Source organism: Lissotriton vulgaris, chromosome 3_1 (assembly GCF_964263255.1).
Source record: "Lissotriton vulgaris chromosome 3_1, aLisVul1.2, whole genome shotgun sequence".
NCBI lineage: Eukaryota > Metazoa > Chordata > Amphibia > Caudata > Salamandridae > Lissotriton > Lissotriton vulgaris.
In genome coordinates, this window is record NC_141689.1 from 314,180,068 (window position 1) to 314,206,148 (window position 26,081).

Sequence of the window (26,081 nt, forward strand, 5' to 3'; positions counted from 1 at the left end):
CTAAGAGTCCCTTAGTGTCATGCTTCATCATGGGGGAAGACCCCATGATGAAGCATGACACTAAGGGACTCTTAGTGTGTGAGGGGTATTTTAAAAGCACATAGTGCCTTCATCCCACTGGTCCGATGAAGAGCCAACCTCCCTTTCAAAAATATATATAATAAAATCCTTAAAAATAAACACTTGCACTTTTCTTGATAGAATCTAATTGAGTCATGGTCAGCCTCAATTGTGGTCCCAATTTTTAAAAAAGGTGACCGTAATAATCCCTCATGTTACCGCCCCATCTCACTTCTTGACTCCACTGGTAAGGTTGTGGGCCGAATCCTTTTAGAAAGACTCCAACTTTGGGCAGATAACGGTAATATTGTTTCCGACTTACAGTATGGTTTCAGGGAGGGACTGGGGACGGTTGAGCAAGTATTGAACTTGTCCTTAATGATGGGTAAATACGTAGCTGCAAAAGGAGGCTAATTATACATGGCATATGTTGACCTTACTGTGTAAGTCATTCAAAACTCTGGAAATGGGAGTTGAATTGCCTTTAGTTAATTTCCTCTGCGAACTTTACTCTAATGCAACCGCTAGAGTTAGGTTTGGGCTTAATCATTCGGGGTTGAGAGGGGGGTCAGGCAGGTTTGTATCCTGGCCCCCTTCTTGTTTACCCTCTATACTAACAGGCTGGAGAGGGCAATGCTGGAGGGGAGTAGAGACCTGCCTCGCATTGGATCACGACCAGTACCGGCATTTCTCTATACCGATGACGCCATGATCATAGCTAGAACCCCCTTGGAGTTGCAGCGCAGCGTAGCAAGCTATCAGAAATTTATGAAGGGGTTAGATCTAAAAATTAACATAAAGAAAACCTTTGTAATGTACTCTGGCATGGGCACAAAGAAAACAATGGATATCTTTATTGACAGCACAAAGCTAGAAAGAACGCCCACCTATCCATACTTGGGGATTTTAATAGATAATAAGGCTGCATGGAAGCAGGCAATAGAGGCCAGAAAATTACTGTTTCTCAGGGCAACAAACACCCTGATTGTTTTTGCGCAAAGTTTGGGCAAAAGGCCAGCTCGAGAATTGATTAAAATATTTCAAGCCAAATGCATTAGCGTAGCCTGTTACGGAGCAGGGGTGTGGGGGCATGTGAGGGTTGAAGCTCTTCAGAAAATTGAGAACAGCTTTCTGAGGTATTTGCTAGCACTACCAAAGAGCTCCTCGTCCTACTGTTGCCACGTAGAATTGGGTATGGCATACATCTCGGATACCATCAAACTCCAAATCATTCTACTGTGGCACCGGATTTGGACCTCCGAGAAAGGCGAATTAACTCGAAACCTCCTCCGAGACTATCTACTTTTAGAAAATAGGCATAAAATTAGTTGGCTTGCATATATAAAAAACTTTTTTCATGATTTGGGCTTGGAAAAATACTATCTATTCCCAGAAACCATCTCAGAATTATCAAGAAGCTCCCTAAAAAAGATCTCTATGTCCCATTTGAAAGATCTCAGATTAATGACACAGGTCGCAAAAAGCTCAGTGCAGCATATTTTAACCACTTAGTCTACCTTTGCTATTCAGCCTTACTTGACATTTAACTTGAGCAACTTTGAGAAACTGTTGTTGACCTGATTTAGGCTCAATATTTTCCACAGAATGGTCTCATTCCCCCATATCAACGATTGGAGCAAGAGCCTCTTGGTGTGCCCTTGCGATGACGTTTCCTCCCGGTCTGTGATACATATCATGCTGCTTTGTAAATTTTACATTGAGCCAAGGAGAACATGGATAACCCCAATTTCAAAAAAGATGGGCACACGCACTTGTCGTCCAGCTTTTTTAGCCCTTCAACTTTTGGAAGAAGAGTCATGTACAAAAATGGTCGCTTGTTTTCTCAAATTTTGCCTGAGGCATCAAGCAAATTTAAGTTAAACTTTAAGCCTGTTTATATAATTAATTCATTTTACTAACTGAACAATTCAACTGTGTCTCTTACTGGAATTTATACTGTATTGTATATTTGTCTTAGCACATTGTTTTAAATGTATTTTTATCTAATTTAAAGTTTTTATTCATGTCTGTATTGACGAGCTCTTATGGTTTTTTAAAAATTTAAACCGAATAAAGGTCTTTGAATTGAATTGAATTGACTGCACCAGTAACATCCATACGTACACCACGAGGGGACACTGTTTACACCAAAAGAGACATACATGACGCGTTTACAGCACACTACACCCAGCTCTACAGATCACAATTACAGGTCAAACACACAGATATACAGGCCTACCTTACCGGGATCACACTACAAAAACTCACACAGGAACAACAAGCGGAGCTCAACGAATCTATTCTACCAAAGGAAATTAGAAAGAACACTTTCTCATTGTCAAATGTTAAGTCGCCTGGACCTACAGCACACTACACCCAGCTGTACAGATCACAATTACAGGTCGAGTACACAGATATACAGGCCTACCTTACCGGGATCACACTACAACAACTCACACAGGAACAACAAGCGGAGCTCAACGACTCTATTCTACCAGAGGAAATTAGAGAGAACATTTTCTCATTGTCAAATGGTAAGTCCCCTGGACCTGACGGTCGAATTTTATAAAGCATGCGCGGAGCTATTGGTACCACAGTTACTACAGGTATACGGAGCTGCGATAGATGACTTATCTCTTGCAACCACGCAGAATGAAGCACTGCTGGTCTCCCTCTTGAAACCCGGCAGGGACCATGAATTCCTAGGCTCCGCCCATTAGCACTACTCAACACAGATTATAAAGTATTTGCCTCCATTCTAGCCAAGAGCATTGCTCCATTAGTCAAAACCTTAATACACCGTGATCAAAATGGGTTTGCTCCGACTAGAAACACCTCTTCAAACATACACCGACTATTTAGAGTACAAAAATACACATTGGAGCATTGGCCACGTCTGGATGCCTAGTGCTAGACTTAGAGAAAGCTTTTGTTTTGATTCTCTAGAATGGCCTTATCTCGCGGCAACACTGCGTAAATATGACCTTGGGGATGGATACATGCGAATGATACAGCTACTTTACCAACCCCCCACAGTCCGGGTTCGAATGGGTAAGTTAATATCCGATACACTACAGGTAAAGAGAGGGACTAGGCAGGGATGCCCATGTCCCTGCTTCTTTTCTCACTCTCAATGGAACCACTGGCTGCGCTTCTTCATGAGAGTGGCGAGCACTGGGAATACCATTGGGGAGGAACTACATGTGGTCCCTCTGTATGCAGATTACCTACTCTTGTATGTATAAGACTTGCAAAACATCCCCCCAGCCCTTTCAGTCATCTTTCAAAGGTTTGAAAAAATTTCCAGACTCCGGGAAAACTAAACCAAATCCGGCGTTTATTCCTTTAACAGTGAGGTGGAAGAAACAGACATAATAATAAGCCAGACCACTCTACCCTGGTATCCAACTACATTTAGATACTTAGGTATATACATCTACAGGTCCACACCAGATATACTCGATGGGAACCTAGTGCGGGCCATCTCCTCTGTTAAAGCACAGGCACCGTTCTGGAAAACTCTCCCATTGAACGTAATGAGTTGCATCACATGAATTAAAATGATAATCTTACAGTGATGCCTGTATTTCTTCTCGAATTTCCCGGTATATGTCCCAGTCAGGTTACTCCGCAGCCTGGAAGGTTTATTTCGAGATCTAATCTGGAACAAAGGGAGGCCTAGAGTAGCGCTATGGAAATTGTATGCGCCCACAAACAAATGCGGATGGGCAGTTCCAAATATGGAACTCTATTACCTAGCAGCCCAAATACAGTGGGTCACAAAATGGATCAGTGGTAAGAACTTGGCAGACACAGCAACCATGGCGCTCCCGTGGACACAATCTCAGCTATACAATCTATTCCATCCATCCGCGAAGAACCACCTCCGACTCAAATGTATATAGAACTGCCAAACAAATGTTATCAGCGAAGTCTACAACTTACCAAAGACACAATCCATATGCCCCGACGTTACCACTAGCAGAAACACCCAGAGGTAGAGATAAAGTGACTGTGGCAGCACAACGACCTGACGAGAGGCAGGTATAGAAACACTGGGAGGTCTGTATGCTGAAGGCGCTTTACTAACCTTTGACAATCTGGCAGCTGACAGTAGTATTCCAACTGGCCAATTCCTTCTACACGCTGCCGTGACACACACCTTAACCACAGCATGGGCAGACATCACAACGGAGCCTCCAACGCACCTACTCATACAATACCTGCATGTTATGGGTGAAGGCTCGCATGTGATACACTGGTTAGTAGAGGTTCTGTTTACATATACACTAAAGCTCCTCTACATGTTGTGTTCCTGCACCATGCTTCGGCCTTAGTGGAACACAGTTGTGGAGACGCTCACAAACTGCACCAAATTACCGATGCCCTGCACTTGGGAAATCTGTATTTTGGGGGTGTACTCCCGCAGGAAGAAAAACAAAGTAGTATCCAGATTTAGAAATCAGGGCCTCATAACTGCAAAGAGACTGCTCACCAGGTGGTGGAAACATAATGACCCCCCAACGGTAACTAGTTGGATGACGTCCCTATCTATCTGGACGCAAGCGGAGAGCACAATCCTACACAGGGAGGAAACGGCGGGATTGCGTAAGTACCCACTGGCGCAGTCATGGAATGTCATCCTCAAATCGCTCACACACCCTGACGATGTGGCACACACGACATCCACGCAGACAGATGACGATGGCACTGGCGCTCCCACCTAGTGACCCTCCCCCTACCATATGAGTATGCACTAACCGGCTCCTGTGTCGATACCTGACCTATACTTACATATTTAGGTACACCTCCGCAGTAAAGGCCTCCATAACACCCTCTCGAATCTTTACTTGGTAAGACACATGAGGTTAGATACAACACACACAACACACGTATAACCCAGATCAAAACTAGTAAGCTTCATCTCTAGCCCCCCAATTTGTGTTTTCATCCTCCCTCCCTCCTCTTATTATTTCCATTTTTTGATCACTTCCCTCTAGGTCGTGTTTTCACCCCAGTTAGTAATTATCAATAAAAGACAAAATATCGATTAATATTACAATTGTTCCTAGATAAGAGGAGAACCCATACTTCGGGAAGGGTTCGATACAGAATATTTAAACAACGCACGCTTACAGGATAGTCGATGTCCTCCGAAAATCATATACACAGGCACAAGCAGGCAACTTTAAGGCATGAAAGCCATTTACACCACAAAGAGGAGACGATAGACCTATGGAGATAGAGTAAGCAAATGCCTATAGTGCTATGATGATATACATGCCATTAATGTATACATAGTTACAACTAGATGAAGGGTATCTCTACTTCAGCACCAATGGCTATGTGAATGCAGCGCTTTTACATTGAATGGCAAATGCGAAATTGTATGTTTGTAAATGTAAAAAAATGAAACTTCAATAAAGATATTTTTTTTCAAATGGTGGCCGGCAGAGGCAGGGAACTGTCCTCTAACCACAGGAAAAGTCAGGAACCTAGGAATCCTGCTGGACAACCAACTTAGTTTCCTAACCCAAATTAACCAGGTCACATCTGCTTGCTTCTTGCAGCTAAAAGCACTACAGAATATCTTTCCTTTTATCCCCCAGAACTACGGATATCGGTTGTGGCCGCTTTGATTCTCTCAAAGATTGATTATTGTAATGCCCTTTATATGGTCAAAACAAACACCAAATGTCCAAACTACAATCCATAAAAAATGCTGCAGCGAGAATGTTGTTAAACATTCCAAAGTTTTATCATATATCTGGCAGCATTAAAACTCTTCACTGCGAATCGAGTTTAAAACTTTGTGTTTGGTACATAAAACCCACTTTGGTGGAGGAGCAACTGATTTACAGAAACTATTTCAGCAGTACACTCCTAGGCGCTATCTTAGGTCAGCTAACCAAGGCCTAGTCCAGGTACCTAGAATAGAAAGAGCAAGATGGGGTATAGGAGCCTGTAATATCGTGAGTCCAGATTATGGAATGAATTACCAGACGAGATCAGACTTCGACAGTGCAGACCACGATTCAGGAATCTGCTGAAGACGTGGCTATTTATTAGGTAGAAGTGAGGTACTCTCCCTGTGCTAAACAGCTCTCCTGCTATAGCGCCAAGACGCCTCGGCATTTGTGCGCTCTATAAGCATATTACTTACTTACTTTGTGAAGTTTGTGGAGCATTACATATTTTAGATTTTAGAAGTTATGCTAGTTTGCAAATTTGCATTCCCCTAAAGGAGAGCGTTTTAGGGTAAAAATGGATATCTATCCGAGTTCGGCGGAGATGGGTAGGTGTATCCACGCGGTCACGGGCTGATTAAGCTACATCTGAAGGCTTAACCCCGATGAACTGACCCGCCGACCACTCATGTGGCTCTTAGACCCTGACCATTAGGCATAGGACTTTCCACTAAGGTAAAATATACCTACACCACATACATGACACTGGCATGTTGTTGAGTTCTTTTATATTATTTTTTCACTCCAATAAGGTCCTGATGAATCGCAGGTGATTAACCTAATTGCGAGAAACATGTTGACCAATTGTTCTTCAAGGCTTTTCTAGGGTCACTCTACCTAACGTGGTGACACCTAGCGAGCCATTTTTCACGGTTTTTAATTGTAGTAGGGGGACCTCCAGAATAAAGTTGTTTCCGGCACCCCCTGCTGCATTTTAATCACTACACCAGGCTTACCTGCTTTCCTGCCCACACACCCGCACTTCACCATAGGGCAGTTGGATACAAAAGATCTCCGCTAAAGAGCCCCTCCTAGAGGTGAGCCCGTCGGGGATTGCACCGCCCCCCCGACGAGGAGCATCCGCCAATGATGAAGCATGACACCCTTTTGGGTGTGTGAGGCAAATACATCCAACAAAATGGATGCCCAAAGGTGTAATACCCACACCTTCGGTCACGTCAGCTTTACCTAACTTTCCCCTCCTTTTAGGAACAGTGCAGCACCCCTTTTGTTGAATTAGGGTAAAAATGGAGTCACGTAAAGGAAAGTGAAGAATTGATGCAAACACAGGGTGGTTTCTTCGTAAAGGCAAGGGGGCGTTACCTCACTGCCCACTGCAGCAGCACTAAACGTGAAAAATAAAATGGCAATTAAATTATTTCATTGCCATTTGATTTTTCACATTTAGCGCGCAGCACCCTCCAGCCGGGATAAATATTGGCATCTCCAGCAGGGGATAAATGGGGACACGGCCTCCTCTGCTGCCGATTGGCAGCATAGGTGACTGAGGGAGCAAGGCGAACTCTCCAAAGTACGTATGTCAGTTTGTCCAGCTCTCTTGATCCGGCCAAAGTGACATGCACACTTTGCAGCTCTCCATTCAGCTGTCTTAGGGGGAAACATCATTTACTACGAAGGCATTACCACTAATAACGTTTACCACGGGTCACTTACCACGCAAACGTCTTTTCAACGCGGGTGCCTTCCACGACCGACTTTACCACGCAAGTACTTTCTGCGTGGGCTGGGGGGGAGACGTGGTATTCCTTCCAGTCGTTCTGTGTGGGCTTGGGGGGGCTGGGGAGGGGCTGGCGGGGCTCGGGGGGGGGGGGTTTGGGGGGTCTCCCCCCCAAAAAAAAACCAAAAAACAAAGGAGCTGGTTACTTAAATAAAAAAAAATGCACTTCAGTACCACTGAAGTAAAAGGAAAGTGCCAAGTACGTTCTACGTGGGTTGGGGGGGAGACATGGTATTCCTTCCAGTCGTTCTGTGTGGGCTTGGGGGGGGGGGGCTGAGGAGGGGCTGGCGTGTTTTGACGCTTGTTTCCATGGTGGATGGAAGTAAGGGCTGCTGGTGAAAGACGGGAAGGTGTAAGGTAAGAAAATAATCTTTATTAAAAATATATATATATTTAAGCGCACAGTAAAATAAAAGAATTTATAAATCTAAGGTAATTTGTAGTTTTTGAATGTTGAAAAAAACGATCGATTGGGTTGTTAAGCAGTTACTACAAACTCTAGACATACTTTTTTTGCCTATCAGTTTCATTATGTTTATTACAGCGTCATTTGTGCTTAGTGGACGTTTCTACGCGTGGTATAATCCTTTGTTGTAAATTCCAGCGTGGTAAAGCCACTTGCGAACTAAAATTTGCGTGGTAATGCCATGCGTGGAACTTGTAATCATGGTAAAATCATATATTTGTCTTAGGCAGCTGGGTGGAGACCAAGCGCAAGCCTAAAGGGCCTCAAGGAGCGTTAAGCTAGGAAAGTCCATCCAATCCTGGTGCTGCTCTCATCTTGATGAGTTGGGTGACACACGCACTGTAACTTTCATGGACCTCCGATATTTGCACCTCATGTCCATTGTCCATGAGGATCCGTTTTATATGGACACCTTTTGTCCGTAATTTTGTCTTTCATGGAGCAGAGCTGTTCCCTCGTAAAAGGCCTCAGCTGCCTTATGAGGCCGCCTCACACTCATTCTCGGAGCACAAGAGCAGCCCCAACCCGCCCATTTTCATTCTGTATGAGGCTGATTGTCACATTCAGAATGACAATGGGCCAGTTTGAGCTGTTACAGCATGTGGTGGCCTCCTCCTGCCGCAGTCATTCTGTTAGGGTTAGATGGAAGAAATGTACAAAACAAATGTACAAAAACGCCCATGTTAGTATGTGCCAGTTCATGAAAAGAAGCTGGCGAATGAAGTTAAAAAGAAGAGGTTATAGTTCTTACACAGTAGCATCATTTCAGAGCTGAGGCATTTTTTAGATTATATACAACAAAGCCATAGTTGCCGCTTTTTTTTTTTTTTTTAAAAACTTTATTTTGCAGTATAAGAAAAAAGGGAAAAATAAAAAGAAAAGGCGACATACCGCCACGAAACCCCACACAGGGGGCGCAAAGAAGGGGGAGGGACTCATCTAAAGGGGAAGGGCGATAGAGCTCCATAGTCCATCCATAATAGGGATTCTAGTCCAACATAGGAAGTGGTAGAGCGAGGCAGCGCTCAGAGTCCGCCCGTGGCTCTGTAGCCCTCCCCAGGCATAGTTAGTTGCAGCGAGAGAAAAAGGGGAAGGGAGAACAGGAGACGAACACCCCAACTATCCCCCACCCACAACCCTCCCCAACATCACCCTCCCCCCCGTGACGGCGACTAGCACTCATAGCACTCAACACAGGCATTCTTAAAATCAAATCTGGAAGAGATGAAGAGATCGCAGCGTTGGCGGGCACACAGCTGAGGGCAAACCTCGGGACAGAAATCGCACAAGTGGGCCCCAATTATACATGAAGTTCTTAAAGCGCCCCAGGAAGATGTCAGAAAGGCGTTCCATGCTTAACAGACGCCACAGTCGGGCATGCCACAAGGAAATAGCCGGGGCAGAGGAGGATTTCCACGCTGCCGCTAGAGTCTTTTTGGCCGCTCCCAAACACAACCACATCACCCTCTTATCCGCCCTAGTCTGGTGTTCAAGCAGCGGGTCTCTGAGTCCCAGTAGGACAAAGTCCATGGAGTGTGGTATCGGGTAACCCAGGATGTCTCTAATGTGGGATAGTATCTCAGCCCAGTACGGCTGGATGGTAGGGCAGTCCCACCAAATATGTTTAAAGTCTCCTAGCATTCCACAGCCCCGCCAACACCTATCTGAAGTAGCTGGGAAGATGCGGTGCAACTTGGAGGGATATAGGTACCAATCAAAGATGACTTTCATATGTGCTTCTCTGAGATCAGCAGAGTGATTGTGCGCTGTCACGTCTCTCCATAGGGCCCGCCATTCGACAGCAGATATGTCCTTCCCCAGCGTGGATTCCCAGTGATCTTGATATCGTGGGCGTGGTGACACGGCAGAGTCTAATAACAGTTTGTACAGGAAGGAAACCGCACCCTTCATGGTAGTAGTGTGAAGGAGGAAGGACTCAAATTTCGACAAGGGCCTGGTAGCCGCGTCCACCACTGCAGGCGATGTAGCCCAATGCAGGAGTTGGAGATGCCTGTAGCGCTCCGTCGGGAGGACGCCATAGTCCCTCATACAGTTGTGGAAAGTGAGGGGTTCGGCGCCATGGAACAAGTGGGTGAGTGCTCTGCAGCCACCCTCCCTCCATCCGTCAAACGGTCCCTCCTCCAGAGCCGGTGGAAAAGCCGGATTGAAATGAATTGGGGTGAAGGGGGACGGGAACGTGGTCCAGCGGTCGTCACCGCTCACCGTGTCCCATACCTTCAGCACCGTGCTCGTGGGGGTGCTAATGTAGGCATTCCTGGGGCGGTCCGCCTTAGGTTTCCAGGCTAAGTCCCAAACGGAGCGGCCCGCCACGCTACGGTCCATGTGGAGCCAGTGCTTCTCCGACTGTTGCTGGGACCACTCTACTATGACCCTCAGTTGGGCAGCTTTGTAGTATAAGTGCATGTCCGGAAAACCCACCCCTCCCTCCAAGCGTGGGCGCCTCAGGACGTGGAATGGGAGCCTCGCTCGGCCACCCTGCCAGACATACCGGAGCATCACGGTCTTCAATTGGCGGAAGTAGGCCAGCCCTATCGGAATAGGTAACGCCTGAAACAGGTATAACAATTTGGGAAGGAGCACCATTTTAAGGGCGTGCACCCTGCCTAGCCACGATATGTATTTAGGCTTCCAGCGTTCCAGCTCAGCCCTAACGGAGGACAGCATCGGAGGGAAATTAGCGTGGAACAGGGCATTCACGGTAGAGGTCAGTCGTACTCCCAAGTAGAGCAAGGACTCTGAAGCCCAGGCAAGTGGAGTGAGCTGCTCGGCCGCGCGTACCTCCCCCGCCGAGAGAGTCAGGTTGAGGATGTAGGACTTATCAAAATTCACCCTAAAGCCCGCCACTCCCTCGTAGGCCGCGAGCACTGAGTGGACATGTGGCAGTGACCGCGCCGGATCTTTGATGGACAGCAGAACATCGTCCGCGAAGAGCGAGATCTTGTGCTGTTCGCCCGTAAAGGGAAGACCCAAAATCCCCTCATTATCCCGGATTGCTAACGCTAGGGGCTCAATACTCAGAGCAAAGAGAAGGGGTGAGAGGGGACAACCCTGTCGCGTCCCTCGGGAATGGCGAAAGATCGTGGATCGATGGCCATTGACCAATACACGGGACGTGGGCCCACTGTAATTAGCCTCAACCATCCTTACGAACGCGGGTGAGAAGCCGAATGCCACCAGAGTCCGATGCAAAAAGCCCCAGTCGACACGATCGAAAGCCTTCTCCGCGTCGAGCCCCACGAGCACCGCGGGTATGTGGAGGCGCTCCGCCTTCTCGATGAGGTGTATGACGCGGCGCAGGTTATCATGGGTCTGTCTGCCCCTGATAAATCCCGATTGGTCAGGATGGATCAGGGCCGGCATCAGGTCCTGCAGCCTAGTCGCCAAGATAGAGGAGTACAGTTTGGCGTCTATATTGAGGAGCGCTATCGGGCGGTAGGATGAACAAAGGGTAGGATCCTTCCCCGACTTGGGAATAATGCTAATTAGCGCTTCAGCCATAGAATCTGTGGTTCTGCCATCAGTCGCCATCGCGTTGAAGAGGGAAACCAGGTAGTCGCATATCTCAGAAGCAAATGTTTTGTAAAAGAGGGCCGTGTAGCCATCAGGTCCGGGGGCCTTGTGTAATTTCAGGTTTTTAATGGCCTCCAGGATCTCCTCGCGGGTGACGGGGGAGGATAGCGATTCGTTCCATTCTCTAGAAACCTTCGGGAGAGATAGTCCCTCCAGGAATTTGGACTGGGCGTCGGGATCGAGAGTGTCACTCGAATAAAGTGCCGCGTAAAAGCGCCCGAAGATGGCTGCTTTGTTCGCGTCACTATGCTGGACAGAGCCCGCCTGATCGCGAATACCCCCGATATAGTCCTTCTCGTGTTTGTCCCGCAGTTGTCGGGCCAGATGACGCCCGATCTTGTTGCCCTGGGAGTAGGAGGTACGCCTGAGTCGCAGAAGGGTGAATTCCGCCCTGTTATTGTAATGGGCCCTCAGTTTCCCTCGGACCGCTGTCAGGGGGCGTAGGGTCACCCTGGATGGGTTCGCCTTGTGGGCCTGCTCCAAGGTAGCCAATTCCAATTCCAAAGCCTCCCTCTCCTCGCGCCGCAGCTTATTCAGGTTTGCGTTGAGAGCGAGGCATGTGCCCCGCAGGGAGGCCTTGCACGCGTCCCACGTGGTATACACCGACGTGTCCGAGGGCGGGTTAAGGAGGAAGAAATCACTAATTGCCTTGCGCAGCGCCTTACACGACGTCTCATCCCGGACTAGAGCCGCCGGAAAGTACCACTTGCGCCAACCATCCCCCCCAGCGGTCCAGCGCAATCCCAGAACAACAAGGCTGTGATCCGATAGCGAGAGTGGAAAAATATTCGCCAGTTGTACATCTCCCCGAAGGGCCTGGTTGAGTAAGATATAATCAATACGGGAGTACGTGTGGTGCACGCTGGAGAAGAAGGTGTAGTCTCTGGCCTGTGTGTGAAGAAAGCGCCAACTGTCAAACAACCCCAGATCTCCCAATTGCTGCTTAGTTTTGTCCGAGAAGACGCCTGTGTCCGCTCTGCGGCCCCCAGAGCTATCCTGACCTCTGTCCCACACCATATTGAAATCGCCTAGCATTATCAAGTGACCCTCCACAAAGTCCCCCATTTTATCCAGCAAGTCCTGTAGAAAGCCATTCTGACCCGCATTAGGGGCATACAAAACAGCAAGGGTACACAGGCGGTCCCGCAACAGACCTTTCACCAGGAGCCAACGGCCGTCTCTATCCGCCCTCACACCCACGGGTTGAAAATGAAGGGAAGCCCGAAAGAGTAGGGCCACCCCTCTGTGCTTCGTGGCCGCAGAGGCCCTGTAGATAAGGGGGAACTGCCGGTGACGAAGCCTCAGTTCGTCTTTCCTAGCCAGGTGGGTTTCCTGGAGGGCCACTATATCCAGATGGTGATCTATGATGTACTTCCAGAGTTTCTGCCTCTTCTGTGGGGAGTTAAGGCCCTTGACATTCCAAGTCCCTACGTTAACAGGCATAAGGATTCACACAGATACCACTCCAAGCTCACCTTCAAGCAGCCACGAGGCCCGCTCCAGACTCGTACTCGCCCCACAAGCCAAACCCAAAGGAAATGGACAACCACGGGTTCTCTAGGGAAGAAACCCAGCCACAACCCACCCAGGAGGCCCTCCCGTGCACCTCGCGAGTCCCATGAGGCAACCACAATCCCAAGGCACATAAGGATCAACAAGGGCAGTTTCCAGAACCCTACGTAAAACACAAGTGAAAACAACGAAAATGAACCTGTCATCACACATTCACCACACAGTGTCGCCGCCACCCCTCGAACTCCCAACCCCAACCCAAAACCCCCCGCTATGACACCCATAATCAGAGCGCCAACAAACCCCCCCAGCACCCCTCCAAGAACCAAGAACAACAAAATGCCACCCAGGGCACTGAACCTGAACCTCGCAGTCCTCAGTTCCAGCAGGTCACGGTTCAAGAGTCCCCCACTGGACTGTAGTAGGGGCAGGGGAGTCTTCCTTGGGACCCCCAGGTCCGAAATCCGGGGTGTCTTCTCCAAAAGTACTTCAGAACCCCGAGGACCTCAGGCCAAGAGCCCTCCCCGACGCCACCTCGCTGAAGTGGGGTCAAGCTGCACCAGAGCCCAGCTGGGAGTCCGCCACAGTGGCGGAGGCCACCGATGCCACCGCTGCATCCCTCTCTTGTGCGCTAGCCGCCGAATCTGGTCGTCGCCGCTCCGGAGATGGGCCCACCCTGTGCCACGAGGAAGAGCGCCGTCGCCTACGGAAGGGCGAGCCACGCGCCTCCTGTGATGGTGTCGACTCTTCGATGCCCAGCAGCTCCTTCGCCACCTGCAGGGAGTTGATCTGTCTCAGTCTATTCTCCCACCGAAAGACGATCCGGAAGGGGTGACCCCAGGAGTAGGACACCCCGCGCTCCCGGAGGAAGGCGGTCACAGGTCGGAAGTCCCTCCGCTTCTGCAAGGTCGTCGCCGCCAGATCCTGATAAAGCTGGGGGTGATGGCCCCTGAATTGTAATGAAGAAATGGTTCTAGCCTTTCTCAATATCCTCTCCTTCAACTGAAAGTCATGCACACAGACAAGGATGTCCGGCGGTGGCCCCCCCCCTCTCCTGGGCAGCCCCACCCTGTGCACTCTGTCCATCAGGACCTCCCGCACATCTTCATCCTCTAGGATCTGAAGGAACAAGGCTTGGACGTACCCACGCAGGTCCCCCGCTTCGCCATCCCACGGGACCGCCTTAATACGGATGTTGTTCCTTCTGGAGCGGTTTTCCAAGTCCTCTGTGTGGGTCTGCAAACTCAGATTCTGCTCTGTGAGACGTAGGATGTCCTGCTGGAGTTGGTGCACATCATTAGCCATGCTAAGGTCATGGTCCTCCAGCGTCGCCACCCTCTCGCCGATCCCATCGACATCCCTCCGCACCTCCCTGAGGTCCGAGGCCAGCTGTGTGCGAAGTTCGGTAATGTCCTCCTTGATGGTAGCGAAGAGTTCCTTCATAAAGGCCTTGGTTGCCGGTGCTTCATCATCCGACTGTTTAGAGGAACCGCTGGCTCCCGGCGACGCAGGTTGCTGCGATGGTTTGGAGGCCCCCTCCTTCCCCTTATTCCCTCCTCTGCGCTGTGAATTGGACATGGCCGCGATCTCCGTCTCGTGCCCACCACCAAACTCTAGGCAGACGCAGTTGGGAGGACCAGTCACCAGCAGGGGACCCACAGCGTCGGGCCTCCCGTCGGCGGCGCAGTACACCGTATCCCGTGTTCAAACAGGCGTGCCCAGTCGGCAAGGCGGCTTCCTCCTCTCGGGGCGCTGACTGCACGCCGATGCCCGGGTTAGGCACCCACCTTCAGCGCCTGCAGGACCACGCGGGCCGTCGCGGGAATAGAGACCCCCTCCGGTGGTCAGTGAATGCAGCTCGCCTCCAACAGGTCTCCGTGTCCTCCAGCCGCGTCCCCCCCTCTACTTCAGGGTGCACGAGTCAGCTTCACAGCGCTAGCGGTCAGCTGGTTGCAGGTGTGGGGAAAACGCGGTGGGCGCCTCCAGTTAGCAGCACAGCGAGGACGAGCACCAAACAGGGGCACACCAAGATGGCGGCGCCGGTCCGCACTGTGAGTCGCCCACCTCAGGCAGTTAATCGTCCCAACCGCTGATGAGGGTAGAGTGCTCCTTCGGGCAGGACCAAGCAACGCAGAGGAAGTACCTTCGCCTCGCAGAGGCTGTGATATGCGAGGGGCTCTCAGGGCAGCTAATGAAATGTCCCTCCAAGCTCACACGTGGCAGCACCTATGGGACGAGGAGCGTCTTCGAAGGCAGCCCCCAAAGTTTGCACAGACCTTCCCCAGGTCGAGGGCTCCACAATAACGCGGCGCTCTAGCAGGCAGTTGCAATAGCGTAGAGGAGCTCAGAGCGCCGGAAAGCCGAAAGGACTCCCCCGGTGCCGTCGGTCAAGTCCTCGCTCCTCTAGGGCCGGGGCGCCGCTCTCGATCCGCCCCCGGCTCAGGTCCCCTTCAGCTGCAATGCTCTGCGCGTCTGCGCCAGTACCTTGCGCACCTCCGCCGCTCCGGTGTGTCCCCCGCCGTGCTCTGGTGGTGAGGGAAGTAAAGGCGCCCTGGCCGGCCACCTCCGTCGGGGGTAGGGCTGCCGTCTATGAGCCCGCCTCGCCGGGACCGCCGATGCGCTCCTCCTCGCTGCACTCCGCAGGGACACACCCCGCACTGCGTCCGATCCACGCCGGGGGGTCACCAGTAGCAGCCGGGCCCGCCAGGGGCGAGACGCCGCTCGAGTCGAGGCCGGGCCCTCTAGCACGCGAGGACGCGGCTTCACAGGCCGCAACTTGGGTCGGCCCCCAGAGGCGTCGCTGGCCTCAGAACTCCTCTCCGGTGGCACCGGAGCACTCCGCCAGTCACTACACTTCGTAGGGCGCCGGGCAGCACTCCTGGGACCCCGCTATACGCTGCTTTGTAGGAGCGGCGCCGGAGAGGGTAGAAAGTGCGTCCTACTCCGACGCCATCTTGGCCACGCCCCCCAGTTGCCGCTTTTTTATTTAATGCACCAAACATCCATTGGCAAAGCCAATATTCATTGCTTGTTGTAGGTCTAATGTTACTGGATGCGATGATAGAAACAGCAAAATACCACTTGGGTGGCACATTATGCTCAGCACATATTTTTAGCTTAGGTGTTTTAAGCCAAGCCCTTAATTATATCAGTCACGGCCCTTTAAGAGACCCACAGTTTTTTTTATCCCACTTAAAGCCCTGGAAACAACACCATATCACAGTAACCTCACGTCCTGGCACTGTGCATCATGAATGGCTCATGACTTCCACGTTTTCAGATTGCCCATGTGCAGGGGCATAGTGTACCCTCCCCCAGCCCACCTCACCCCACACCTTGCTTTAGGAAATTCAGCGAGGGTGAAGTTCTTTATGGGACTCTTCTGTCTGCAAATCAGTAACCAGTAGATGATTAATGTGAAAAGGTGGGCTAGTGAATATATGAAGGAATGGGTAAATGGCTGGATGGATTAATGAAAGGATGAATAGATGAGTGAAAGGGTGAATGGATGGATAATGAGAGAAAAGATGGATGGATGCATGAGTGGAAGGATGGATGAGGGTAAATAGATGGATGTATGGGTGGAAGGGTAGATGGATGGGTAATAGGGTGGATGGATCAGTAAAAGGATGACAGCAGACGTAGCATATTGTGCAATTAACAACAGTATATTATTACGCAGACATGCTTGGCTCAGAATCTTTGGATTTAAGCCAGAGGTGCAAACCTCCATACTTAACCAACCCTTTGACAAAGAGCATCTTTTCGGTGCAGCTGATGATACCATGCTGGAAAAGATGAACAAAGACACTGAGGTCCATGGGGGCTTTAAAGTTACCTGCCAGTTAGGGTTCTTTTTGCCCCTCATTTTACATGTATTTGCTGTGTGCTTATGCGTATGACATTTTGATTGACACCCAACTGCTACTTGAATGTTACACTAGTAATTGTAAATGTATGCATGTTTTGTTTCAGGTGTAAGGTTTTAGGGAGAGCCTCATAGTGCCATGAGCTGTGGTTGAGATGAATATTGTTTTTTAGCAATATGCAAGGCATCAAAAATAAACTATGTAATAGTGTATCAATAGTGCCTTCTTTAAGAAAGCTGCAGGGAAAAGCACCTTTGTGACTTCCATCAGCTAGTGCAACTCTCTGCGAAGCCCCCATAAGCAGAGTCAGACTCTATATTTTAAGTTCCACTTGCTGAAACAACCATAATACGTTCCTTATAGTGGGTTCATCACAGCAATCCTCCCTTTAGTTCACCTATGCGTGTTGTTTTACATCTCACAATTGCAATCAGATATGAGATGCTACTAACAAAGTCTATCTGAGCAGATCTTCCTGACCACTTCTCTCACCAAATATGCCTGCTCAGGACTATGAGTTGTAAACAAAATATCAAACTGGACAAGGAAGTGCAGTAACCATATAAATGGATTATTATCCTATGAAGTACCACAAAAAGACCTGCACAGTTGCTCAAAGCTGCGTGCATACCAAAAAACCACAAAGTGCACGATTGTCTCAACCTAATATCAACTTATTTTGACTTGTACTTAAGTGGTTGTCTATTTACTTTTATGCTATTGCGCAACTTCCCCTAATCTGTCTGTAAAACATACCTGCAGCAGGGAATGAAGGCGAGCAAAAACCGCAAAGGTCCTAGACAACTTCCATTTAATTATGACATTGACATTTTTGTGAACCACCTTTGTGAGAAGGGACAGTGCGATTTATATGAAGAACACATCAGAACAATAATGTGAAATACAACTATATTATTTTGGCTTTCTTGCTTTTCATCTGTAAAAAGTAAACGTGATTTACAGTTCATTACAACGTTATTTTTTACACTTTCATTTTTCCTCATGTAGTTGTGAAATGTCAATGCTTTTTGAAAACGTTTCAGTGAGTTAATAACTTGTATCTGGCATCTTTGTGGCCCGAGCTACAATAAACAACAAAGGGATGGGTGAAATGTTTGAATAAATCTGAGCCACTGGAGAATGCTTGGACTGGATTACAGACCATAGTTTTCCTATATACATATATACTACGTGTCGCCACTGGTTTCTTATTGCTAGATGTGCATTTCCATGTGTTGCTGATAAGTTTGTACCGTTTTATGACTCTTAACATAGCTTTCCAAAAAATGCTCTATTTTGCCTAGCTTGCCGATGGAAAGTTTGGGGGTGATCATTCAAGTGGGGTCTGTGAAAAATGGGCTCCCAAAATGCAAAAAAACTATTAATTTTCCATTTACTTTTTTTAGATTTTGCTACTGCAAACTTGCTGAATGGAATTACACCAGATTTACAGGAAGCTAGATCATGGTCCAGAAAGTGTGATTTTTGTGATTTAGATTAAATCACTTCAGTCGCTTTTGAGAAACGAAGGTTTAAAAATAATTGTGAGAAATGAAGGTTTAAAAATAATTGTACATGTGAATGGTTGGATCCACAAGAGTCTCACAACAGCCCCAATTTAAAAATAGTGTCTTCTGATTGGCCCAGGCCCAGGGAGCTTTTTTTCCCTTAGGACATCGCTCTCCTGCGGGAGTCAGATTCCCGCGGGAGCGAGCGCTTAGATTGGCCATCAGCAACATGAGAAAAATGTTCCTGGAAACCATTACAGGACTCGTGGACTTATGAATGATATAAGTGAACAGGGTAAGGATGCCTAACCTGCTACCCTAGTCCCTGTGAGGGGGGACTCAGAGAGACACCACTTGAGCCAAAATTGAAAAATATTACAATTGGCAAATGTTGTCACAATACTGTGGGATTCCTGTTTGATCACAGCAAAAACAACAAGGGTTGCCCGGGAATAGATTGTTTAATTACATCAAAGCCATATTCAGACACAGGAGCCCCATCCGTCAGGCCATAAAGTATTGATTTGAGAGGCCCCCCTTCCCAAGCCATTAAAAGGTCCTGGGGATTCCATTCCTCAGGGCTGTGACTAGAAAAAACAAGGGAGGGGGGCTGATAAACTCCCTCCGTGGGCCTTTACTGACCCTTGCTGTGCCCCGGGGGGCCCACCACTGGTATGCAGTGGTTTCCTAGTCTCCACTGGCACAGGCAGGGAAATGTGTTTGCTTCCATCTTGAGGGAGCATTTTCAAATCTTCCACTAAATTGGATCACAAACAAAGTCTGCTCCCAGTGGGCCCGATTCACAGAATGAACTTAAGACTCAATCCTAAACTTACTACTGTTTTGATATTCACAGAATGAACTTACTACTTTTGGCATTCACAGAATGCACTTACTACTTTTGGTATTCACAGAATGAACTTACTCATTTCGGTATTCACAGAAGTTAGGACTCCTAACTTTAGGACTCCTAAATGCCTTCTGTGAATACCGAAAGTCTTAAAATTAGGATTATTCTCAATTTAGTAGTAGTAAAGTTAGGACTCCTAACTTTAGGACTCCTAAATACCTTCTGTGAATACCGAAAGTCCTAAAATTACGATTTTTCTCAATTTAGTAGTAGTAAAGTTAGGACTACTAGCTTTAGGACGCCTAAATGCCTTCTGTGAATACCAAAAGTCTTAAAATTAGGATTCTTCTCAATGTAGTAGTACTAAAGTTAGGAGTCCTAACTTTACTACTACTAAATTGAGAAAAATCGTAATTTTAAGACTTTCGGTATTCACAGAAGGCCTTTAGGAGTCCTACAGTTAATGAATACCAAAACAGTAGTAAGTTTAGGATTGAGTCACAAGTTCCTTCTGTGAATCGGGCCCAGTGAGTGGGACAAAAGGGGGTGGTGATGGACGGAGCATCTGTACCAATCAAACACTCACACCCAGTCAACAGATCTGAGTTTAATCCATCACCGTTCTTTAGCCCACTCTGTCACCCCAGTTCAGACATGACTATATGCAAATCAGTCTGACCCTGTGCCTCATGGGAACAGTCCAGCCTGAACTGTCAAGCCATGCCTTCCCTGGACAGGAAACAAGCTTCCTAGTGCTGGTTCTGGCATTACAGCAGTCTTCAGCCAGGCTTGCTTGAATCCAGTGGCAAAGTGAGCAAGGGACTCACGTCTGAGCATACCATGCTAACTTATGGCGAACAAAGCGATGCAAAAGGGGGTGGTGATGGGAGCTTTGAAAATGCTCCAGCCAGCAGGGAGCAGACTTGTATTCTGTTTCCCTGCCCATTCTGATGTAGGCTGGGAAGCAGAAAAACAGATTGCTCCAGCCCGGAGGGAGCAGCATAATACCTATATAGCTATTTGCTAGCCTGGCTGATGAAGGATGAATCCCCAAAACGAGTCCCAGTGTACTTGTTTTGCAGTCCAGGGAGTACAAGGCCTGGCACTTCAGGCTGGACTGGTCCTGTATCAGGAGTTTTTCTGATACTAGTTAACACTAGGTGGATGGCATAGTGTAATCAGTCCTTGTATAGCACATATTTCCTTTTGATTTTATTCCTCTACTTACCCTGAACTTGTGATGTGCCAGTTCATTCTATTGACCACTGCCACCCATTTTTGTATATGTTCCCATATGGAGCAGGGCCAAGACTGGAAAGCAGTAAAAGTATGGTTTCATTTGAAAATCTTTTTAATGAGTTTTGCTTAACACCTTAAATGGAATAACTATACTGTAAGGCATTGAGGTCCTAAATAAAACAATTGCCATTTGTAAAAATTGATTTCAAGAAGAGGTACATACATGTGCTATCATTTATGCTCTTTCCTTCGTGCCTACCAGTATGGTATAGACCCCATAAAAATGATAGGGTATATTTGCCAGGTCTCTTCTCCCTGTAATGATAATTGCTAGATGTAGAGAAATCTTTTCAATTGTTGCCAAGCGAACCACATCACGGTAGTCAGAGTTTGCCTGCTTCTCCAGCTATTCCTAAACTTTCAAGTATTGCTGTGGGCAACCCCATTATTTATATTTCATTCACTGCACTAGCCAATGTATCATGCCCACTCTGAGATTGATAGTGTTACCGGGCATCCTCATTTCTTCGCTACGTCCTTTTAGGCCACAATAAAGACGTGATTCACCAGAAGTTTCTGATGCCTTATGTACTCCTAATAGTGCAGGCGGTACTGTAATTTTAGTTGGCTGTCCCACTGTGCTTTCCGGCATCCTATCTATCCTCCACCAATAGTCATTTAGAGCTTTTGTGTAGGAATGCCTTTTTCCCCTCAAGCATGTCATTGAGTGTGCTTCCAAACTTGTGAATCTGTTCCTTTGTGTAATAGAATATATGGGGTATTTTTGATTTTTAGATTGTATCATCCCATAGCTGGCTTTTATTGATACCTCCCTGAGATCTTTGTCTCACATATTGTGTTCTAGGGTCTCAGTAGCACACTCTCATTTACTTTGGAGATTATTGAATCCCATCTGCGTGTTGACCATTAACATAGTGCATGTTAGAGATACTGCTTTTTTAGGTGGCACATTCTTCCAGTAGTATTATCTCTAGAGGTGAGTCTACCATAGTTTCTGTGTGTGATCCTAGCCTTGCTGATAATGCATAATTGAGGTAGACAGTGGCGGCTGGTGACATTTGAAAGTGGTGGGCATAAACTTTCTGTTGGAGTACACCTCGACGAGGGAGCGCAGCGAGTGAGCACGAACATCTTAAGGGAGGTTTGGGGGTTGTTCTTCCCCTGAGAAGATTTTGCCCCTGTACTAAGGGTTGTTTTCACCCACATCTACAACCTAAAATTAATCTTCCTGCTCCTTCCTCATGTTTGATTGCAGAATGACTAGGTGGTGTCAGCCCAGAATAATCTAATTTCCATGACCCAAACTTACCTATGTTAGGAGGTGCGGCTGAGCACCCTACATTTTTTTCATTCTATACTCTCTACTGACTTTTCCAAATACATTTTCGTTTAATTTAGCTCATGCCTTTCTCCTACTCGTACCAGAATGGAGGAACTCCAATGTCAATCTCCTGAAGCCTCTTGCAGGTGGTTCATCAAGCCCACAAGTCTAAAGTCATGCACTCAGTTCACGGGTTGAAGTGTGGCTCTAAAGCTAAGGGTGCAAGTTCATCTCCTACGGATAAAAGGACAATCCTGCCAGAGGTCCTTCGGCAGTCATTACTATCTATAGAGGACAACCTACCATTTTGCCCAAAATAGCACCAGGCAGTGGCAACACCATTTCAATCCATTCCTGTTGTACAACACGTGGACAAGATGGTGTATGAGCTACTCTTCCACTGTTACAGAGGAATACAGATTGCCGCAGTTTTCTGTTCCACAACAAACCACACAGCAAAAGTGAGGCATGATTAAGGCTGACGTTTTTGAGTGTAGATGAGTGCATAAAGCATTGGGCGAGCTGCCCAGGATATGGTTTATTTGTACAGAACTGCGTTCAGCACTACACTGAAGCACTGTATTTCAACCTTGTCCATGAATCTTAAATTATTTACTTATATATCTGTCTTTTGATTCTAGGTGTAGGTAAGGTTTTTCAACTTCTCTCCATTAAGTTGCAACATGGCAAAAAGGACTTTTATTGCTTGCTACACCCCGGGGATCGGTGTGCCAGTGTAGGATAGATGTGTTGGAAGACATGACATAGAGCATCTGCATGTCGTTAGGTGACTTGACTATTGATTAATTTGTAGCCCCTGCACATAGTAATTCAATGAGTATCTGGCATAAAATGCCTGACCTGTCTGCTCCTTCGGCTTCCTTCGTAGGATTGTGCAGCTGTGATTATAGATGATTCCCTGTGTGTTGAGCCGCCTGAACCTGCTCTAGCCTAGCAGTGCTACAACTGTCTAAGGTACAGTCTTCCAACCATTCAGACTTTAGTTATTTTCGTTTTTCACTTATTGTAAGCCCTACACATGACACCTTTCCCTAGTAGTTTTTGTGTGGCAGGGGGACTGTCGGCTATTCGTAGCAAGATTGAATGGCTGCATGGTAGTCTCCAGCCTGGAGCACCCACAACAGAGGTACAAAGAGACGTGAACTATCCGAACCTCGATATTAATAGCCACAAAGAAAATGATCCGAAAGGAGACAAAAGGGTGGTTTACTTAAAAGATCCTTCTCATTCTGAACAGACTGCATTCCTCTTCACTTCCACCATTAACCAAGTGACAGTGCCACAGGAAGACTTATCAGCAGCCCCTCCCAACAAAAGGACCTAATCAAATTCCTATAGGAGCCTAGGCTCCTTTGTCCTCACTCCACTCACTGTCTGGTACTCCTCCCTCCTGCATCTTTCCCGATACATTCCACTGTCTGGGAACATCACCCCAGTTTTGTGTGCAGGAACTGGCCAGGGTATTTCAAAATGGAACTGTTGTGTGGCGTTTTAGGCTCCGAGTGAATTTTCCTAATTCATGCCCTTATATAGGTACAATTCACATTGCTCTTATATAGGCATACAAATCAAGCCCTTATTTAGGCATAGCCCATGCTACCGAAATACAGGCATGGCTACTTCAACCCGTACCAAACATCACAATGATTTCTTGGAAAACCAGCTTAAGCAGTCTGGGACTTCCCCTTGCTTGAATATTGATTTCTACAAGAGCTCAGTTAGTTTTACAATGAACAACTATTCGCAAGGGGTTCATTATGATGTGCATATGCCCGACTTTACGTCAAACTATGGCATTCCTAAACACCTTCAAGGTATAAATATACCTTCACTTGCTATAGCACACTACGGTGGTTCGGAACAGATCGACTATTTCTTTGCCCGACGCAGCTCGCTACAGCAAGTGCCGAAGGTAGCCAACTCTCCAGCTGACGCACTGATCAAGAAACTGCTCTTCTCCTGCCGAGAATTCAGCTCCAGTGTTTCCAAGCTCTCCTTGCGGGGTGTTCGGAAATCGAGTCCTGACACAGGGATACCAGACCTCCTTCATTCTGACCAAGGTATGGAGCTGATTAGAACCTAGAGAAACCTTTGGTAGATTCTTGACTAAAAAATGAAACCTATGCTACACAATACTTACTTCTTCCCTCGTACTAGACTTAGGTTAGGTACATTGGGGTAGGCGTATTTTAGAAGCACCAATTGAGTATTTTAGTCAATGTTATTTATGTATGTCTTTTTATATGGCTTAGAAACCATACAATGCTTTTACAGTATTATTTTATAATACTATTCTCGATGTACGCATTATACTTTGCAGTCTGCATAACGATTGTAGCAGTTCACTTCTCTTGCATGAGAAAGAAGACTGTTCAATAAACCTTTTATTGAAAACGCCCGTCTCTCTGTTTCTCTGAAGCTCTGTAGAAACGAAGCATGCACGATTGACTGAGTGAAATACTTATCTATTGTTTCCACTAATCTGAGAAATATATTCTTATTCTTGGGAAACAAAGTTGTCATGTTTATGCGGTTGTCAGAAACGAATCCCTTCTTTTGTATTCGAGAAGGGTTCTAGTGACCTCTGAGTTAGCTGGCACACACACAATTAAGTTTAGTATATTCGATAGAGACCTAGTTTTCCTCAGTCCTACGTCTAATCTATAGGATATATTATTCCAATGCGCAGAACCTATTGGGAATATAGAAAATACACTGCAGAACCTATAGGCCTTCATCACTCTGGTTCATTGATACATAAATTATGTATACTACAATGGCCACATACACAAACACTCACAATAAACAGTTGGATAGGATAGGGTGGCAGGGTATAAATATGATTACATTGGCAAGACGCACTTAGCCAGTGCCAAATAACTCATTTTTGTGAGTGAGTGAAAAAAACTTTAATCAAGTAGTGAAGGTAAATGTTTAAATGAAGCCTTCTCGTTTTTGGTGCCAACTCTGCTTATGCATCGTACAGACTCTATACCAAGGTTGGAATTCTCCAGACTATGCTTAAAAGGGCTGCATTAGGCTTGGCACACAGCAGGTTTGGGTTCATAATGAGTAAATTATGTGTCTAAATACAATTTGTGGTTTCATGTTAAGTTGTCTGCCCCAAAAATGGAGCAATATGTATAATGTTGTTTCTATCTACAGGATATATCCTCCGATTGCCCCAATCTCAGAAAGCCTTCTCCCACTATACTCCTAAAACCATGGTTGAAAAATTGACATTGACCTGCTTCCGCTTGATTTCCACCCTTTCTTTTTCAGGGTTGACCCTCTTCTTACTTCTTATCCTCTGCATGCCTTCTATTCCTGAGTATAGCCTCATCTCCGTCTCATGCCAGTCTCCCTTATTCCTCCTTATTGTAATTCTGCAATTGGTTGATATATCATACATCACATCCTCTCCTCTTTAAAACCCTATCCCTATAAACTAACATTACCTAATCTCCACCAGTCTATCTTTCTCACAAAACCATTCACCTGAATCCACTTAGCTTCCACTAATGATCACACACCACTTGTATTAATATAATCCATCACTCTGGAGTAAATGCATGCAAACTGTTTTCTTCTTGAGAGCACATGACTAATCACAATAACCAATAGATTAACTGCTAACCTAGGATTCCGGAGTTGTGTGCTATTCACTGTAAACCTCTTCAACAATATGTCAGGGGTAGTATGTGCTAAAAAATACAATTAGAATTACATATATAATAAAAAGGGGGAAGGGATGTGAGGCACCCTCCCCGAGCTTTATTAGGCCCCAGGGTCCCCAACCCAGGGGCCAAATGTTACTATAAAGGGAAGGGGGCTGTGCGGACCCTCTGCCCAAGCCTTCTTGCCCCGGGGATCCCATTATGGGAGCAAATTTAACAAAAAAGGAGGGGGGCAACGCAGCCCCCCCTCCTCAAGCCTATTTTGGCCCCGGAGACCAAACCGGTGGGATATGTATCAATTATAGGTGGGTGGCCTCATGCCCACCTGAACCATCCATCAAGTAACATGCTGGGGGCCACAGAGGCGGCCTAAGGTCCCCTGTGGCCCCAGCTGTTCCCTGCATGGTGCGGGAGCCATCAATGCTCCTGCACCAGAGGGAGCATCTCTTTTCTGCCTGCTC